Source organism: Diceros bicornis (genome assembly GCF_020826845.1).
Source record: "Diceros bicornis minor isolate mBicDic1 chromosome 30 unlocalized genomic scaffold, mDicBic1.mat.cur SUPER_30_unloc_5, whole genome shotgun sequence".
NCBI classification, from domain to species: domain Eukaryota; kingdom Metazoa; phylum Chordata; class Mammalia; order Perissodactyla; family Rhinocerotidae; genus Diceros; species Diceros bicornis.
In genome coordinates, this window is record NW_026690903.1 from 147,648 (window position 1) to 168,788 (window position 21,141).

The following is a 21,141-nucleotide window of genomic DNA, read 5'->3' on the forward strand; positions in this document are numbered from 1 at the left end:
ATTACCTTAATAAATGATGTAAAACACAAGATATGAACAACTGTTAAAAGAATTCTCTGTGAAATTGATAATTCTACTATCTGTACACCTGCTTATTACCTATCAGTAATTTGATACATAAACAAATAGAATAGTGTATTTAATTGGATCAATTCTTTCAGTTGTGTGCTTTTCCTTTTAAAACTACATCTGCTTTTATGTGCTGGCTTTATTTTCAGGTGGTATCACATTAGAACACCCTCATCTCTGAAGATTTTTGCAATAAGGAACTCTACCTTGGCCCTTGATCAACTGTATTCTGTGTTATGATAAAATCAGAGCCCTACATGGAACAATGTTTCCTAAATCCTATCTCCTATGCGTTGTTCATGTCAGGGAGTGTATTCCACCAAGTAAACACTAAACACTGTTTCAAAAGCATGGGATATTAAATGGAGGACATACAGTGTTGGGTGTGGGACCCCATTCAGGGCCTCAGTGCCAAGAAGAAAGAGTTCCAGAGACTAGGATAAAAATAAGAGCTTATGAGCGGGAGGATCCCTCTGCAGGCCATTAAGCAAGAGCCTGGAATAAAACTGTTGACACCATGGACCATGGTTGGTTTTACAGGGAACTCACGAGGAAGTGAAGGACATGAAATAATGATAATTATAATAACAGCAGCAAACACTTCTACTGAGCCAGGCACTACACTCTGAATGTTAATTCTGTGCTTGAAGATACATTAACACACATAATCCTCAAAATATCCCGACGTAGTAGATGTTGGTCTTTTCACAATTATATAGATGAAGAGACTGGGTGCATTGGCTAGAAAACTCATCCAGGTTACACAGCTCATGAATGGCAGAGCCCAAGCTAAATGCTGTGATGATATGCTCTTTTACTACAACTCCAAGTTAAGTCTCTAATGACTATTTCCACTGGAAACTGCCAAGACCTTAGTAGTCCCTCCATGGAGGTAAGCATGGGCATGGCAGGAACACAGCTGAGGGAGGCTAAAAGACCCGAGGTGTGGCACAGCAGTTGCCAAGTGGTTCCCTTCACAGAAGGGGGCAAGAACACACCCAAAAAAATTGGCAGCAGGCACCAAGGCTCTTTCCACCGGACATGATCCCCCAAGGAAAGGGGCCCGGCACAGTTGGATGAGCGAATAGGCAAGCCTCCTTTGGAAAGAGCACGCAATCTGCGCCAGCCTTCATGTCGCCCTGGGTGTGGCACTTGTGCCCTCAGGCAGAGGGCCTCATGCCACACTCCGGCGCAGATTTCTCCCCAGAGCCATGGACAGGGATTAGGAAGGCCAGACCTTCCCAACTCCAGAGAGGAGGCTGGGACCTGTTGTGGGAAGGGATTGCCCAGTAGGGCCAGTAGGGCCCTGGCTCCCTAGCCCTGCAGTGCCATACGTCTGTCTCGGCACTTCTGACTTCAAGAGCGTTTCCTACACCTGGCCTGGCTACACTCGCAAAGTGCAGGCATGGGGTGAAGCCATAGCTTTGTCTTTCCAGGAAGAAATGAGCCACGGGACAAAGCAGCTGGCCAGGCAGAGCCTTGAGCTTGAAGCCCAGTACACCTGTGGCCATAAAGGCCAGAGCAATGCTTTCAAGCAAGGGAATCGGCCTTCAAGCTGAGTGGGAGTGGGGGAGGAGAGGGAGACAGCAGCTGAAGCCAAGTCCAGAAGGGCGGCAATGGAACAGCTGCAGCTGGGTGGCGCCAGCCGGTCAGTCAGAGTCTGCCGGGTGGGCGGGGCCTTCACTGAGGACCCCCGAGGCCAGCCCTAGGCCCCGCTGATCATGCACGCGCCCTTGGCCTGTACGGGGGTGTGGGGGGTTGAACCCAAGCCCACAGGGCTCCTGGAGCAGTCAGAGAAAGAAGGGCCCATGGGAGAGGTAGTGAGGTGGGCAGGGCGCAGCACCTTACTCTCCTCAGTTCCCCGAGGCAGGGAGAGAGAGAGAAAGACAGAGAGAGAGACAGAGAGAGAGAGGGAGAGAGAGAGAGACATCTGAGCTCTGAGTCGCTGCCTCCACCGCTGGCTGGTGCCAACTGACACGCCATCCCACTTCCGCCTACCACCCCCACGCCCGCCCCGGGGCCAGCCACACCACAGACAGGCCTGTTCCTGGTTACCTCCATGCTGGCCCTTCCGGACCTGACCCCAGTGCAGGGGAAATGGTTCAGACAAGCCTTTACATGTTCATCTACATGACAATGGCCTTCTTCCCCTCTCCCATCCCCCAGGCCCACCCAAGACATATACCTTTGTCATTAGCTCAGGAGAGGATGCAAGATGAGAATCTCTGCCCTGTGTGGAGAGACTCAGTTTCCCGGGTTTCTCCCATGGACACATGTTCTTCAGCTGGGTCTGATTTTCTCCAGCCAACCTGTTTTGTTAAGGATTTGGCCAGCCATCAGAACCTGAAGGGAAAGTGTGGAGAGGGAGTCTCTCTCTGCCCCCAACAGCCCTGAGCTGGGTCGGTGCCTCAGACCTGGCCAGGGGCAGCCCACACCCCGGCGCCCTCTCACGGGTCATCCAAGCGCAGGCTCGGTGCCAGGCCCACCTCACTCGCCACTGCCACGACCATCGTCCTCCCTCAGGAGGCCTGGGCAGGACAGGGACCCAGGTGTGGAAGGCCTCCAGATCTCAGGTCTGGCACACTGCTTGGCAGGCTGCTTCCTCCTCTGAAGGGGCCCAGCACACGCCCCAGGAGACTTGGCAGCTGTACCCAGGGCTATGTCCTCCACAACTCGTCCCCTTGGAAGGGGTCTGGCCCAGGTGCCAGGTTTGGCTGGTTGGCCAGCCTCCTTTGGAGGAAGCAGCGAAGCCAAGCCAGGCTTGCAGTGGCCCTGCGCGTGACACCTGCGACCTCAGGCAGAAGGCCTCACGTGTGCCCTCCCTGGCGGATTTCTCCTTGGAGCCGTGGTCTGGACACTAGGAAGGCCAGGCCTTCCCGACTCCAAGGAGGAGGCTGGGACCTGTCGCCAGAAGGGCTTGCCCACTTGGCCCTGGCTCCCTAGCCCTGTGGTGCCATCTACCTGTCTCTGCCCTTCTGACTCCACAGAGCCTTTCCTACACCTGACCTGGCTGCAGACACAAAGTGCAGAGGTGGGATGAGGCCATGGTTTTTTTCTTTCCAGGAAGAAAGGAGCCCCTGGATGAAGCAGCTGGCCCAGGCAGATCCTTGAGCTTGAAGCCCAGTATGCCTCTGGCCATCAGGGCCAGAGCAATGCTTCCAAGGAAGGGAAGCGGCCTTCAAGCTGAGTGGGAGTGGAGGAGGGGAGGGAGACAACAGCTGAAGCCAAGTCCAGAAGGGTGGCGATGGAACAGCTGCAGTGGGGAGGAGCCAGAGGTCTGCCCTCGCCGGTCAGAGCCTGGCGGGTGGGTGGGACCTTCACTGAGGACCCTTGACGCCAGCACTAGACCCTGGCGGTCGCGCATGCACCCTTGGCCAGTGCGGGGGTGTGGGGGTTGAACACAAGCCCGCAGGACTCCCAGAGCGGTCAGAGAAAGAAGGGCCCATGGGGGATGTAGGCGAGGTGGGCAGGGTGCGTCACCTTCCTCTCCTCAGGTCCCCGAGGGAGAGAAAGAGAGAGAGAGAAAAAGAGAGAAAGAGAGAGAAGGAGGGAGAGAGAGAGAGATCCATGACCTCTGAGTCGTTGCCTCCACTGCTGGCTGCTGCCAACTCACACGCCATGCCACTTACACCCACTGCCCCCACGCCTGTCCCAGGGCCAGCCCCACCACAGAGAGGACGGTTCCTGGTCACCTCCGTGCCAGCCCTTCCGGACCTGACTCCAGTGCAGGGGAAACTGGTCAGACAAACCTTTTCCTGTCTCTCTGAATGACAATTGTCTTCATCCCTTCTCCCATTGCACAGGCCCACCCACGACATCCACCTTTGTCATTAGCACAGGAGAGGATGCAAGATGAAATTCTCTGCCATTGTGGCGAGAGACACAGTTTCCCAGGTTTCTCCCACGGACTCATGTTCTTCAGCTGGGTCTGGTTTTCTCTAGCCAACCTGTCTTGTTAAGGAATTGGTCAGCCCTAAGAAGCTGCAGGGAACGGTCAGAGGGGGATTCTCTCTCCCCCTTTCCTCCCCTTCTCTCTCCCCCTCCAGGTTTGCAGGAGGTGATTCCCCTCTCCTCCTCCCTTGCTGAGATATTTTCCCTCGGAACAGACAGTTTTCTTCTCTTCTTCCTTTCTCTCGCATCTCTCTCCAGGGCTCCTTGCTACTCCTTCATTTATTTATTTATTTATTTTTAATTTTTGTTTATTGCAGTAACATTGGTTTTTAACACTGTATAAATTTTAGGTGTATATCATTATGCTTCTATTTCTGCATAGATTACATCGTGTTCACCACTCAAATACCAATTACAAACCATCACCACTGCTTTCTAATCATTGGTTTGATTTCCTGCTTGACCAAACAGTTATTCATGAGAGTGTTTATTGGCTTATAAATTGTCTGATTTGCTTAAGATATGTTGGCAGTTAATGAGCATTTTTGCGTGCAATTTGGTTAAGGAACTGGATTTCAATTCTGCCCGTTCCTCTGATGAGCTACTGAGTCAGAATATCTGTGGTTGGCCATGTATCTCTCTTCTGGCAGCTTCAGGAATTGATTACTATGTCGAAATTGCTTGCTGAACAAGGATAGGACCTTATTTTGTAATAATATGCTTTCTTTGCTTTGAAGTAGGGTGTTTGATATTTATATGCAGGCACGTGTGTGTGTATGCTCCAAACATATTTAATGATAAATCAAGATTAACAATATATATGATTCTTATATTGACTTTTTTTGGACAAATACTGAGAAGTTAATTGAATACTCTTACTTTGGTTGTAGTTAAGTTCACTTTACTTCATATTTTTAAAATCCTTTTTTAAAAATGTGATACTATAATTGAACATATACATTTTGACTGCTAACCACCTTTTAGTCCCTAAATATTTTGCCTTCAGATATGTGTACATTATACACATTCATATATAAAAGTTTCATATTAGTTGTGGCTTTACTTTTGTGAACACGTGTATGGAATATCACTGACTATCTCCTTTCTTTCAACATCTATGTTCAGTGTTAGTTTCCTATGTCTTCGTGGAATGTAGAGTAACAGTCAATATTGAAAAAGTGATTTAAGTAACTTCAGTATAGTATAACTGCTATATGTAGCATTATCTCTGTGGTTCTATTTTTAAATTTTGTACTTTGCTTTTTTTCTTTTTTCCTTGTTTTGCTCCATTTAAAGTAATTTTCCTTAGTAAACTTTTCTCCACGATATTGGATATATACATATTTTTCACATTCTATTTTAGAATTTTTTTTTTCTGCTGAGGAAAATTGGCCCTGGGATAACATCCATGACCATGTTCCTCTACTTTATATGCGACACCACCACAGCATGGCTTGATGAGCGGTGCAGAGGTCCGCACCCGGGATCTGAAGCCATGAACCCTAGACCACCAAAGCAGAGCGTGCAAACTTAACCACTATGCCACCTGGGTGGCCGCTATTTTACAATAATTTTAATTTGAGAAATAAGAAGAACCCAGAATCTGAAGTCTTGCCTCACTGCCTCCTCAATGTTAGATGAAAAATTAATTAGTATTTTACTTCTTTTCTTTTTCTCCAAATCCAGTGTCTCTAAGTATAGATTAAGCTCTTGGTTCAGGATGGTTTTAAATTTCATGCACATTCTTTAAAGTAGTTTGTGTTTTGCATTTTTTAAAAATCACATTAACACAAAGTACTGAGACAATTGTTCTAATTTTTCAGTGTTCACTTATTTGGTACGGTGTTTTTTTTTGAAACCCGTCAACCTCAAACTTGATTATGGATCTGAATTATCTGGAAGGCTTGTTAAAACACAGAAGGTTTGTTGGAAAACACCCCAAACATTCTGATTCAGGAGGTCTTGGGTGGAGACTAGCATCTACAAATTGTGATTCAAAGCTCCTGTGCCTAACATTCCTTATTTTTTTTTCATTTCAGAGGCAGTAAAATCCGTATCTGAGTGTGCTGGCTGTCCCTACCCAAGCCTTTGATTTTTCACAGGTGTTATGCCACAATAATCTTCTTGTACTCCTAACTCCACCTCAGCATTTGGAGGCCCCAACTGACACAAAAGTGTTCTTCATTTTTCCTCTAAAGGGGTGCTTTATCTTCAGAAATGTGACAAAATCTGCAATAAGTTTAATGTGGATGCTGTTCTCTGCTCTTTAGAAATTGCAATTTATTTATACAACACCTGCACCATTCTTCCTTGTTCTCAGTATTTAATGCTCTAACATTGGAAACACATGGGGCTTCTGGACATTCTGGACACTCTCCCTTCTCCAAGTTTAATTGATCATATCACACCTGAACTAAGTTGAACTAAAGTTGGCCATATCATGGTTTGTCACATGATGATCAGGTATATTTGTAGTATGTGTGCACCTCACAGAAACAGAATGTTCCTGAAGTGTGCATCTCAATGATTCTTCTCCTAAAACTTGATTAAATATGTTCTAAATAGAGCTTCTTAGTTTCAGTTAAATGTACCTAATCCATACATACATTACTGTAAAATTTTCTATATCTTAAACTTATTTTGTTGAATAGCATGTAAATTATTTCTATACCCCCAAGCTCACACGTTTGGTTTTAAAATTTATTTTCTTTTCAAGTTAAATAAAGAATTTTTATTAAAAGAAAGAAACGCAAAGAAGTATCCAAAAGAATGAAATACTAGGAGTATGGAGGAGTAGATACCTCAAAGGAGTTTCCCTCCAAAAAACACTATCTTCCATAAAATATAATGTTATTGTATTCTTGAGTTCACATGATATAAGCCAAGTCTCAAAGGACAGAAGAAGGAAATTGTAAGCACTAGACAAATTTGGATTCACCCAGTGGTCAAAGGCCAGTATGATCCTCTAATGAAAGGATTTGTCTTTGAGTCACCAGTGACTTGAGGGAATGAATCTGGGACTCACAGATTAGTTGTGAGTCACACAAAAAAGGCACTTAACTTGGTGTCATCTCACATGACTGTGAGCAGAAACCAGTGACATACTTTTCTGGAGGAAAGAATCTAAACTAAAGCCTTACATTCTGTACACATTAAAATCAGACAAATATGAGCTCATAATCAAAGTTCTCCAAACAAATAAGGAATACATGCCATTGTCGATAAGAGTCATAAGACATAAGAAAATTAAAAGTAAAACAATAGATTTAAACACTAAAACCTTCACTATTAGACTTACCAACTTCAAGATATAAAATAACTGTGTATAAAAAGTGGAACAACAAAAAATGGAATAACAAAATCAAACAGGAGACTCTAGAAATGATCTGACATATTTGGCAAAGTGCCTTATAGAACTTTAAGAGAGGAAAAATACATAACTGTTGAGTTTTAAAACTTCATAGATGGGTTCTACAACAGAAGAGAGAATAGAAAACCAAATTTGAATTCTGAACGAAATAGAATGCAGCATAGAAAGACAAGGAACTAAAAAACATGAAAGATAATTTCGATATGGATATGATGAGAGAGAGTAAAGAAAAAGGAGAAATAAATTACTGTACAACAAAAACAAGTGAGTCATGAGGGTAAAACTGAAAGTTAAAGGGTCTATAAATTTCTCAGGAGATGAGAAACTATATCCACTTCAGGCAATGTGGACTGGTGGTAAAACAGAAGTAGAGAATATAATTCTCACCCAAATAGAGGAGATACAATAGAATATGGAAAACCAGTATAAATCAATAAATTTTAAAGATAAATGACATAATAAAACTTGTGGAAAAAATAGAAGGAAAACATAGTGAGAACAAAAGAAGGATATAAATAATCACAACAAATGTAAATGGAATACATTCTCGAGTTAAATACAGATTGTTAAATTTGATGCGACAATGATAAATTTAGCTATATCTTGTTTACAAGTCATGTGAAAACTAAAAAACATGAAAAACTAGAAATTCAAAGCAGAATAGAAGATATAAAGATATGTTAGGAAAATATCAGTCAAAAATCAACCCAGGGTAGCTATAATAATATGAGATAAAACAGATGAGGGAAAAAGCATCATTAGGAATTAAGTGGTTAAACCCCAATGGTATATAAGTTCAACTTATCATGAAGATATAGTCGTTGTACTACACACGATGTCATGTGAAGATAATATAGCCTCAACTAGGAAAGGAAGGAGGAGAAGGAAGTGGAGGAGAAGGAGAAGAAGGAGAAGACAAGAAGAAAAATCGGAGGAGGAGGAGGAGGAGGAAGTACAGGAGAAGGATGCAGAGGAAGAGGAGAGGGAGACATAATATATCATCATAGTGAAGAATTTCAACTTTCCTCTGAGACAAAGAATAACATATATCTAATAATAGAGTATTTGAAAAACAAATTAGCAAGTTGGATTTAATGGATACACATCGAACCCTATACCCAAGAAGTGAAGAACACCTATTCTTCACAAGGACAGTGGGAGCATTAACAAGCAGTGAGCATGAACTAGGGTACTAATCAATCCTCAAATAATAGAACACTTGAAATAAGTACAAGTGACTGCTCTATTTTATTGTTCATGCTATTACAAATCCCAGGCAATAGAAATGCAGAGAATTTTCTTTGGCTTAGGTGCTATTTGTGTGTAGAATGTCTGTAGAAAAGATGAAGACAATATGGGCTATCGGGAATAGGTACCGTTAAAGATGTTAATGGTTAATTTTAATTTTATATTTTTAAAGTAAGAAATGGATGAGAAGCTTTTTAAACTTTACAGTGCTCTCTCTCTTAGATTCCTAAGTGTTTCTAGTCCCTTCAGTCCTTCTTGATTCTTTCAATTGTTCCTGCCTGTTGATGATTCCTCCTTCATTGGATCTCTGAAGTTCACCTTAGTTTCCTGGTTTTGATGGTGGCAGACGCACAGGTTTGAGGGGACAGAGGTTTAGGCAATTTGATTGACAGCCTTCTGTTGCACCATTCTCAACGTGCACATGTCATGCGTCTATGCTTGTCAGGTATCTTCCAGTTGCAACTATTCTTCCTCCCCAGGGCTTTCTCCAATCTCATGCTAATATTGTTGCTCTTCTAGGAAGGATTTTATGGTGTGCTCATATAAACAAGCATTTTGGATTCTGAACCAAAGAGCCATTTACAAGTCTACTCTGAATGTGATCTGTTTTTCCATTCATTGTACTTTCTTCTGTGTATTTAACCAGTTTCTTTCATGAGTGTGTAATTCAGTAAGGACGTTCCACAGCTGGAGTCATGTGATTTTCTTTACTTATAAATTCTAAGGCTTCAGGAGTGCCATCTGTTGCCACAGACATTCGAATCAATAGCAAATTCATTTTAATAAAGTCATTGTATTGCATTTGAAGGAAATCATTTTGAGTATTTTCCCTAAGGATCCTTATCCCTCTATGCAGGTTTCAGTACAAGAACTACCAGTATGTTCTTGCCTTGGTTTTTGCCATTGAGGAAATCAACAGGAACCCTCATATCTTGCCAAACATATCTCTGGGATTTGATCTCTATAATGCCCTGCTCAGTGAAAGGAGGACATTGGAGAGTTCCCTGATTTGGCTCTCAGGGTTGGGCAAGGACATCCCTAATTACAACTGCAGGAGAGAGAGTAAGTCTCTAGAAGTCCTTACAGGAACTACCTGGGCAATTTCTGCAGAGATTGGAACACTGCTGGAACTGTACAAATTTCCACAGGTAAGACTGGGTGGGATGGGGAGAGATGAAACCACGTCTCCTTTGGTGCCATTCTCAGGGGCCTAAAAAGGAATAACGGAGGAGACTGGGTTTGTGCATCTCTCCAAGGATATGGTCTCAAAGGGTCCGTGTACAGGACCTCGATCGAGTATGACATTTCCTTTATTTGGAGTAGAGAGAAGGTTGAGGGGGAGGGAAACAAAGCAGTTTCCTGGAACTCTGACTGATCTTATTTTATAGAAAGCTTTCAGGGAGTGGAAAATGATAAGAAAATGAAATGAGCAATTGTCCCCTTCTACCATTCCAGGTGTTGCTGAACCGACTTCAGGACTGAGAGTGTGATTTTTGCCAATCCCCTTCCTCATATTGCTTCCAATTGTCGTTTCCTTTTAGCTTACCTTTTGTCCTTTTGATCTTACCCTGAGTGATGAATGAGCAGTTTCCATCTCTCTATTAGATGGGCCCCAGGGACACATCTCTAGCCATTGTCATGGACTCTTTGCTGCTTCATTTCAGTTGGAGCTGGGTGGGTCTGGTCATCTCGCAAGACAAGAAAGGTGTTGTGTTACTATAAGACTTGAGAGGAGAGATGGACAAGAATGGAATCTGTGCAGCCTTTGTGGAAAAGTTTCCCGTGACTGAAAGGTCATATTACTCAAGGACATGGCCATATGATTTGCAAGTAGAGGAAACAGAAGGGAATGTGGTTATCATTTATGGTGATGCCAACTCTCTCATAAGCTTGAGCTTTTCTACTTGGGAGTATTTAGTGATATGGAAAGTCTGGGTCACGGCATCAGAGTGGGATTTTATCCACAGTGAGAGAGATTTCATCCTCGATTCATTCCATGGGACTCTCATTTTTTCACACCACCATAGTGAGGTCCCTGGCTTTGGAAATTTTATCCAGACAGTTAACACTTCCAAAGATCCAGAAGACATTTACCTCACTATGTTGTGGTTTCCCTTTATTCCTTGCACGATTTCTGAGTCTTACTGTAAAACACTGGAGAATTGTCCACCTAATGCCTCCTTAGGATGGCTGCCTTGGCAGATTTTTGACACAAGCATGACTGAATGGAGTTACAGTATGTAAAATGCTGTGTATGCTGTGGCCTGGAACCTTCACAAGCTGTTTCTTCCACATGCAGAAATGCAGCCAATGCAAAGTGGGGAAGGTCTGGTGTTTTGTCCCTGGCAGGTAAAGTCTCTTCAACTTAACAGAGTGTACACTCGTAAAAGTGACTTTCTTATGGTTCCACAGGTGCTCAAACCAAGCAGTTAGGATTCTTTCTCCAAGAAAAGAACAAGAGTTTCTATACTTGTTTCACTATCTAGGAGGTATATCTAGTCCTGGATAGTAAGTCATCTACAAGAAGGTTCTAGTGGCAACGAGGAAGTGAGCTATGAGTCAATATCAATGCTTTGTGTTACAAAGGATCCCAACATCCTTCTTGCCTAACGTTTCAATAGGGAATATCCTGTCTTCTCCCATGAAGCTCCTCAATGACAAGAAGAGAACTTGTCCTTTATGTGCCTATCTGGTGCTGAACATCATAGTGAATACTTTACATAAATGATCTCATTTAATTCTGCAACAACTTTAAGTATTGCTAACATCATTTTGCAGATTGATGGTCTGGGAAAATTCAGAGAGTGCATGAGGGTGGCTAGATTGGACCTTGTACTCGAGATTTGTCTGAATCTTATCACCACTGATCATCTTGATATTCTTGTCTTAAGGCATTTTCTCTTGAAACTAACTGACATTTTAGAAACATTATGATATTTTAGTTCTCCATATGATTTCCTTTACTTTACTTCATTGGATACTTGTAATAAAGGTAAATTATGAAGCACGGATTACAGACAATGAAAGGCTGTCCCCAATTCAGGGTTTTTCTCTTTAACACCCGGGCCCACTTCACCACAGGATGATGTGTCTCTTTTAGCTGCACCTCTTTCTGAGGAACATAGAACTTAACAATCCTGATGGTGACTCAGTGAATTTGGCTGATGAAGGAAAATCAGATTCAGAGTAAACAATTCTCAGCTTTTGGAATTTTCCCGAAGGTCTTGGACTTAAGGTGAAAGTAGGAGAATATTCCCAACAGGCTCCACGTCGTCAAGAATTGTCTTTATCTGAGACGATGATTGAGTGGGACACAGGAATTACTGAGGTGGGTTGAACCCAATCACAATTACTTACACCACACACGAATAACCAAAATCTTGTTGGGGTTTTGTGTCCCCTAAGAGCTTCATCAAGGGCCACATATGGGAATTTAACAATTCACTTCCAACTGAAGTAATTTTTTTATTTACCAACAATCCAAGATGGAAGCAAGACCTTCATAAGCAAAAGATTGCAAGTTGCTGAAGGTTCAGATGGTGGTTAGTAATTTTTAGGAATAATTTTTTTTTTTAAATTAAGTTATGTACATGTTTTCTAGAGATAATGTTATTGCACACATAGTACACTACAGTATAGTGTATACATAACTTCTTTATGCACTAGGAAATCAAAAAATGGTGTGACTCACTTCATTGCAATATTTCATTTATTGTGGTGCTCTGGAAACAAACCCACAGTATTTCTGAGGTGTACCAGTGTTTGATATCATACAATAAGCATGGCGTCCAAACAATGAATTGGATTTAGATATTTCAAGATTAAGTTTGTTAAGGCCCAATACTCTAAAACACTCTAGTTACTTGAAAATTAGGCAAAAGTCACAGCTGTTACCAAGTGTTATCTGATTTTCTCCAGACTCCACACTCTGTATGCAGTGAGAGTTGCAGTCCGGGATTCAGGAAGAGCCCTCAAGAGAGCAAGGCTGCCTGTTGTATTGCTTGCATTCCCAGCACAGAGAATGTGATTTCTAATGAGATAGGTGAGTATATGCCTTGCAGCGACATTCTACACTTCAATTTTTTTTTTAAGGGAAACATTTGTCCTGAGCTATCTAACATCTGTTGCCAATCTTGTTCTTTTATTATTGTCCCCAAAATTGTAGTACATAGTTTTATATCCTAGTTGTAAATCATTCTAGTTCTTCTATGTGAGCCACCACCACAGCATGGCAATTCACAGAGAGATGGTGTGCTTTCATGACCAGGAAACCGACATGGGCCACCGAAGTGGTGAGCACTGAACTTTCACCACTAGGCTATCAGGGCTGGCTCTCCACCTCTCTTTTGTATGCACCGTTCTCTCAAAGAAAAGGAAAAGCTCTGATGAAGACTGCAGGGTCAAAATGTTGCCTTCCTCCATTTAGTAATTTAACTTTTATAGCCAATAAGATTTTCTCCCAAAATGATACACTCTCTCTCTACCTTGAACTAGCTTGCTTGTCTCATTTTAGCATCTTTGCAGGCATTATGATCTTAAGGAAACCGTTTATGAGCACTCCACAGTAACTAACTTAAATCTCTCTCATGGAATCTAACACATGGTATTGTAACTCCTTACTTTTAATCTTCTTTAAAGCTACATTTAGATCACATTGAACAAATCCTTATTTTTCCAGTGCCTGATGTTGTTCTTGGCACAGAGCAGGAGCTCAGAAAGGTTGTGTTTGATTTAAGAAGTAAGTATTTCCATGGTGTACAATGAGCTTATGGTACAGCTTGGTTTCTGATCTCCTCGAGTTCACAGGTGAGTAGGGGAGACAACATGCAGTGATGCAAATTCAAGGTGGTGACATAGGGCTGCAATATAGGTACACAGAGACCCATGGGATGAAATAAGTGATAGTATATATGTTTGTGGGGAGGGAAGTGTCATGGACTTCTTCATAGAGGCAGTAGCATTAGTATTATATCAGACTAATGAAAGCGGATTAAATTCTTGGTGGAATTCTTAGAAATGGCAGAAACTGGCAAATTAACCATGCATTTAATATTCTAGGGAGCTGAGAAAAGGTTCAACATGACTAGAACACAGACAATGTGGGTTTGTGAGTTGGGTCATGAAGCAGAAGAGGGACAGAAAACCAAAACTGAAGATTTTTCATACAATAATTAACATCTTGGAATTACTCAGATTTATGATATTAAACGGTGCAATGCTGGAATCCCCTCAATGTTGGCTTTATCTAATTTTATTTTTGTGATTGATATGAAGCTTAATTTCACAACATCTTTTGTATAATTTCAATTTTTTTGAAATGTACTGAGATTGATGATATAGTCTGGCATATCGTCAATTTGGATAAAGCTTCCACGTGCACATTTGGCATGTGGTAAGTTTGGGTATATGTTCCATATGCACATCTAAAGAACACTACGTCCACTAACTTCAATTCCTACATGCTTGGAGATTAATAAATACACTTGTAAACAACCGATGATTAACGAGTAAACTATGATGGAAATTAGAATGTATTTCCAATTAAAAATACTATTCATCAAATCTTAAGGGGTGGAGTTAAATCTATCCTTAAAGAGAAATATATAATCCTAGATTATATATATTTATATATTATTGTGTATATTTAAATAAAGAAAGGTTGAATTTCTAAGTTCTAAGCATTCATCACAAACTAGAAAAAGAGCAGAAAAGTAAACACAAGGAAAAGAGAAAACACAAAATGATAAATATTAGAGGAAGTGTTAACAAAATAAAAGACAAATATCAAAAGGTTAAATAAAACTAAATTAGATTCTAATAAATGACAAATATGCTCAATAAAATCCTAGTACCTGTGTTCAAACAAAGAGAAAAATTACAACAAAATAAAACCAAGGTTGAAAAGGGAGTAATCTGTGCAGATCATATGGAAAATTTTTAACATGAAGAAAACATAAATATCATGTTGATACAATGAAAATTTAGAGGAAATTCACAAATTTCTATGCAAATAAAAGTGACCAAACTGCCTCAAGAAAAAATGAAATATCTGAATATTGCCATACCTATTACAGAAATTGAGACCATCCTTTAAAATATTTCTGCAATATTTTATTGTAAGCTATTTATTTGGTGCAAAGATGATGAATCTGCCCAAATATTCAAGAAAAAAATAATATACATCTACTCAAACTCTTCCAGAGAATAGGAAAAACTGAAAACTTTTTGACTCACTTTGAGAGACGAGATTAACATTGGTACCAAAATCTAACAAAATCATTGTAGGAAAGGAAATTACAGGCCACTCTCTTTCTTGGATTAAATTCATTTATCCTAAAAAAAAAATCAAATCAAATCAAGGTTCCAAATCTAGCCATATTTTATAAGAAGGACATATCATGACCAAATTAGGTTCATGCAATGTAATTCAGTACACTAACCTCTGAAAAAAGAGAAATAATAATCTCAATAACTGTAAGAAAAACTAGTAAAATTAAACACCTATTCATATTTTAAAACAAACAACAACAACAACAGAAAAAACAGTTACCAAATAAGGAACAGAAGGAAACTCTCTTACTCCCATATACAGTATTCACAGAATGGAACTTTATCTTACACTGTTGAAAGCAAGATTAAGAGAAGAATGTTCAACATCACTGCCTCTATAAGCCGTTTTGCTGGAGGTCTTGCCTGATACAATATTGGCAGGAAAAGAAATAAAAGGAATAATTTACTTCAAATGAAGTAGTAAAATTGATGTTATCTTAAGATGATATTATGGTATAAATGTAAAATCCATATAAATTAAGATATTAACTGAGTTTATTGGTGGCTGAATACAAGGTTAATATAGAAAGTTTTGATTCCATCTACCCGTCATAAGCATTCAAAATTTAAATTTTAAAAAATGACGTTTACAACATCTTAAAGTATGAAGTACCTAGAAATAACTTTAATGAGACTTTCAAAAGATTTCTGTCCATAAATTTATAGAACAGCATTTAGAAAAATGGAGGAAGACTGAACGAAGTGGAGGGATAAATCAAATTCGTGACTGAACAGACTCAAAATTCTACAGATATCAAAACTGTCCAAATTAATCTACAGCTTCCACAAAATTGCAGCTAAAATGATGACCCGTTCTGTGGAAATTACAATTGATACAATTCTTATGGAAATGATAAAGGAAAAACTTAGCTACGAAAATCTTGAAGACAATGAATAGAGTGGGAGGACTTACCCTACCTGACATCAAGTATTATAGCATCACAATAGAGGAGGTTCATCAAGAGGATAAACAAGAAAATCAACGGAACCAAATGGTAAGTTCAGATACAAGCTGCTCATATAGGGTCTCACGTATAGACGTCTGATTTACAAGGAAACACTGAGGAGGAGTGGGAAAATGAAAGACTTTTAAAAAACCATGTTGGGTAAATTGGCTGTCTTCATGAAGAAGACAATGACTCGCCAACCCTAACTCACACCATCCACAGAAAACGTTATCAGGCAGATTGTAGTTCTAAACGTGAAAAGTGAGAGAATTTAAAGGGACGTAAAGAGGAAGGAGCAATGCCCCTGTAGAAGGTATGTATTGCTACCTGCAGGGATGAGTGGGCACGGAACAGTTTCAAAACCACATGAAGATTTGGGAATCTTAAAAATCAGAGCAGAGGTAGTAGAGGTAGGCAAGACCAAGGTTATACAGTCTTTTTGGTCTTCCTAAGAGTTTGTCGGATTTTTTAATGGAGGATAAACATGATCCCACTTACATGTAGAAGTATCACTTGTGATGCAGGACAAGGGCAGGGAACCAGAGTAAAAGGATCTTATGATAACATAGGAGAGAAGTGACGAAAATATTAACAGAAGTGGTGGAAGTGAAATCAAGATGAAATGTTTTGGAGATCATTTTAGATGGTAGAAAGGGTCTCATTTTGACACTGCCAAGGAGTGAGGTCTATGACTTGGTCATCTGTGTTTCCCTAGAATGCAGCATATTATCTGCCTCATGGAGGTTTTCCAATAACTGCTTGCTCATTGAACTAGTAAATCTAGGCCATAGCTTACAGGGGTATAGCTCAGAGAGACAGGGAGGACATTTGGTTTTCTGCTAAGAAAAAAGTGCTTTCATGAATATGCAAGATAAATACTGAGAAGGATAATAGCTTTGTTTACTTAACCAGAAAGAAGATGGGCAGTATTAACTGGCAATGGTTCTCTGCAGAGCATTCTGTTATTTGGTGCTTGGAGCAACAAAGGAAGACAATTGGCTAAACTTACCCAATGCCTTCTTTGGGGGCATGCGAATGAGAGAGAATTACTGAACCTGGGTTGAGGAAACTTTGCATCTCTCCCCAGACATGGATCAGTGTGTGAAGTGTCCAGATCATCAGTATGCCAACAGAGGGTGTGATTGCTGCCTCAAAAAAGCTGTGACCTTTCTGGCTTATGCGGACCCCTTGGGGATGGCACTGGCCTGCACAGCTCTGTGCTTTTCTGTCCTCACAGCTGTGGTTCTGGGGGTCTTTGTGAAGCACCAAGACACTCCCATAGTCAAGGCCAATAATCGGACTCTCAGCTACATCCTGCTCATCTCCCTCACCCTCTGCTTCCTCTGCTCCTTACTCTTCATTTATCGTCCCAAGACAGCCACCTGCAGTCTTCAACAAATCACATTTGGAGTTGTAGTTACTGTGGCTGTTTCCACTGTATTGGCCAAAACTATGACTGTGGCTGTGGCCTTCAAGGTCACTGCACCAGGGAGAAGGATGTGGCAGTGGTTGGTGTCAGAGGAACCTAACTTCATCATTCCCATCTGCTCCTTTATCCAGCTTAGTCTCTGTGGAATCTGGCTGGGAACCTCTCCTCCCTTCATTGACACAGATGCATACTCTGAACACCGCCACATCTTCATCGTGTGCAACAAGGGCTCGGTCACTGCTTTCTACTGTGTCCTGGGATACCTGCACTCCTTGGCCCTGGGCAGCTTCACTGTGGCTTTCCTAGCCCGGAACCTGCCTGACACATTTAATGAAGCCAAGATCCTGACGTTCAGCATGCTGGTGTTCTGCAGTGTCTGGGTCACCTTCCTCCCCGTCTACCACAGCACCAAGTGCAAGGTCATGGTGGCCGTGGATGTCTGCTTCATCTTGGCCTCCAGTGTGGGGCTATTAGGCTGCATCTTTGCTCCAAATTGCTACGTTATTTTCCTAAGGCCAGAGAGAAACACATCAAATGTGTTAACGAATTAAACACATTCAGCGAGAAAATAATCAAAATGTAAGTTATTTTCATAGGTCACAAGAACTTGTCTACACTTGAAAAATAAACTACCACATTTTTGCAGATTCACTTTAAGTACCAACTAAACTTATCTTACATCTCCACTTAACTTTTTGCTTTACGTTTGTTTTGGCTTTGTACAATTTTCCTCGGGCATTCAAATGAACAAATACAAAAACATTCATACTAATTCTCCTCTAAAATTATGTGTGAAAGATTGCGAAAATGGCCACACATTAGTCTTCTCCCACTGTCTGTTTGGTCGTAGCATCCCACGTTGACTCTGGGTAGACTTGGCCTTGTAACTTGCTTTGGCCAATGGGACATTAACAAATGACATAAACAAAGGCATGAAAAACACTTGCTCTTTGTTGGTACTTGTCCTTCTCTGTCTGCCCTTGGGAAGCCTGAGGCCATCAATATGTGAATGAGTCTAGATAGACTTCACATCTCTATTACTCCAGGTGACTACAAGTCAACAATCAGATATATGAGTAAGGCCGTCCTAGACCAGCCAATTCCAGCTGAGCCACCAATAGGTCCAGATCAAAATAACTGCCCTGTTAGCCCACAGAATCTTGAGAAAAAATAAACTATTCTTATTTGTAGCCACCGTATTTTAGGGTGGTTTGTTATACAGCAGAAGCTAGTTGATACATTATGCTACCATTTATATATGTCCTCTCATTATTTGTGTAATTATCACAGATTTCTATTTCTTTATCTAATATCGTAGACTGGAATATTTTTCTCTAGATTAAGTCACTGAAAGAAAATCAGAGACCATATCACCTTGCATTTTACTTTTTCTCCTTCTTTTCAACTAGACATTTTTAACCATATATATTAAGAATATCTTCACTAATTTTAAGATTATGGATATTCTTATATATTGTCATCCACCACTGCTATACGTGGGGGATTTTTACTTTTAATTTTCAATCACAAGTATAGTATATCTCTGCATTTAATCAGAGCTTTTACACGCTTTGTATCTCTTTATAATCTTCTTCATATAACTAATGTGTAGTTCCAATTATTTTAACTACTCTTCTTAAATAATTCATTGCTCTTAGGTATGGAATAATTATTTACATGTTTAAACTAATTCTTGCTCATGTAACAGTATTTTTGATGTTTCATATAGGAATCTAGCTTCCTTATACATTATTACACTTATTTACCAGTTCTAAACTTTATAAGTTATGTCCCACTAAATTAATAGATTTTTCTCTTCTTCTCTAATATTATTTACCTCTTATTCTTTTGATTCTCATTTTTTTATGGCTGTGGTCGCCAGTGCCACACTGAATCTCAAGTGTTTGCCAGAAGCATTTTCATCTTCTTAAGTTTAGCATAAACATCAGATAAATTCTTTGTCAGGGCAGAGCAGGCATCTAAGGGAGAAAAAGTAAAAACGTGAAGGGGAATCATTTCTGTCTGGAAATCAACAGACTTGCTTCTCTTGGCTGTTTGGAGCTGGAGATCTTATGACAACGTGGCCAGCTGAGAATCAGAGGATCTTTCTCTAGTCCCAGGCATTAGTCTTGGTCAAATCTCTCAACCTCTTTAGACCTCAGTTTCTTCAACTGTAACATGAAGAGTTGGACGAGTCTTTTTGAGTTCTGAAATCCAGTGACAACAAGATATCCTTCACCCAGATGCACTTGACAGAGACCAGAGAGAATATCCACTTGTCTTCTTCTGCATCAACATTACTATCCATATCACCCCTTAAGACATATCAAATGTCTACTTTCGCATGACACTGATAAAACAGGTTCCATACCAAATCGCTGTTCATTGGGATAACAAATCTATAGTTAATTGTTTAGAGGTAAGTATAGAGATGGGCCCTGCTTGAAACAGCAATCAACGGGCCAAAAAATATTGCTTTATTTTACAGAAAGGCTGTGGAAACACTCCCTAATACACCAGAATGCTTAAGTACTTAGAAAGTATGAAATAAATGGGAGCCTTGTATCCATGGTTACGAGCTAATAAGGATATGATTTTTAAAATTTTGTTAATGATGCCATGTGCCTGCTATGGGGCTGTTCTCTGGTGAGTAAAGAGCAGATGTATTCAAGGCCACTTTCATTCCTTTAATAAATATTTACTCAGCGCCTACTTCTTGCTGCACGATAGCACTGATCTACCCTAAGAGCATTTATATTCTAGTAGGGTGACACAGACCGTAAATAAAAAGAGAATCTTGAGGAGATCCATAAAGTTACATATACGTCAAACTTTTTACATTCTGGACTATTATTCACCCTTTCCCTTCTTTGATTGTTTTCCAGAAGTCTAATCATAGACTTGAAAACCCAGAAAGCCTTGGTTCCAAGTTACTTCTCGCAACACCCTGTTTCAAAGACGTAGTTTTTATCATCTGAGAGTATGTCTCTTTAAGAATAAGTTCCTATGAATCAGCATTATTTCATCATTTTCTTGTGAGGACCGATGATATTCTGAAGGGGAAACAAAATATCATATGGGATTTATACTTGAAATGATGTTTCCTCTCTAATTGTGTTATTTTATGTGGTGTGATTTGGGGCAAGTCAGTTACTCCTTCAGAGACTGGGGTAATAATACCCTGAAAAGCATTCTATAGAGATTAAATGAAACAAAGTATGAGAAACTGGTTTGTAAATTACGAAGCAATCAATTTCAGCTTATTTTTTCTAATAATATTTTCATTTATCCAATCCTTTTTGACTCTACCAAACCTGCCTAAACTGAGTTTTATCATTTATTCAACAATAATAATGGGTCAAAATGGTTGAATATTAGAAATTTCATATTGGTCAACTTAATTAATAGGCCATCACAATATTTAATTTGGTTATAATTACAGTTAAATTTTTCATGTTGCCTTATCATGTGCCAGGCACATTCTAGGCATCAGACATGTATTCACTCATTTAATGCTCACAACAATGCCATGGAGACAATACTATTAATCTCTATTTTATGGATGAGGAATATTAGAGGTTATATAATTGACCAAGGTCACACAGCTGGTACCCAGGCAGTCCACCTCCAAAATCTCTTTTAGGGATCCATTAGCTGTTGTTGCGCTTATGTTGTAAAAGGATCACCCTGGGTCCTGGTTGGTGAATGGACCAGAGGCGACTAAGCAAGAAAGCACATGGCTACTGAAATGATCCAGGCAAGCAATTCTGAATACAGGATTACCTTCATTTTTAAGGCTGAATAATATTCTATTGTATAGATGCCCCAGATTTTCTTCATCCTTTCACCCACGGATG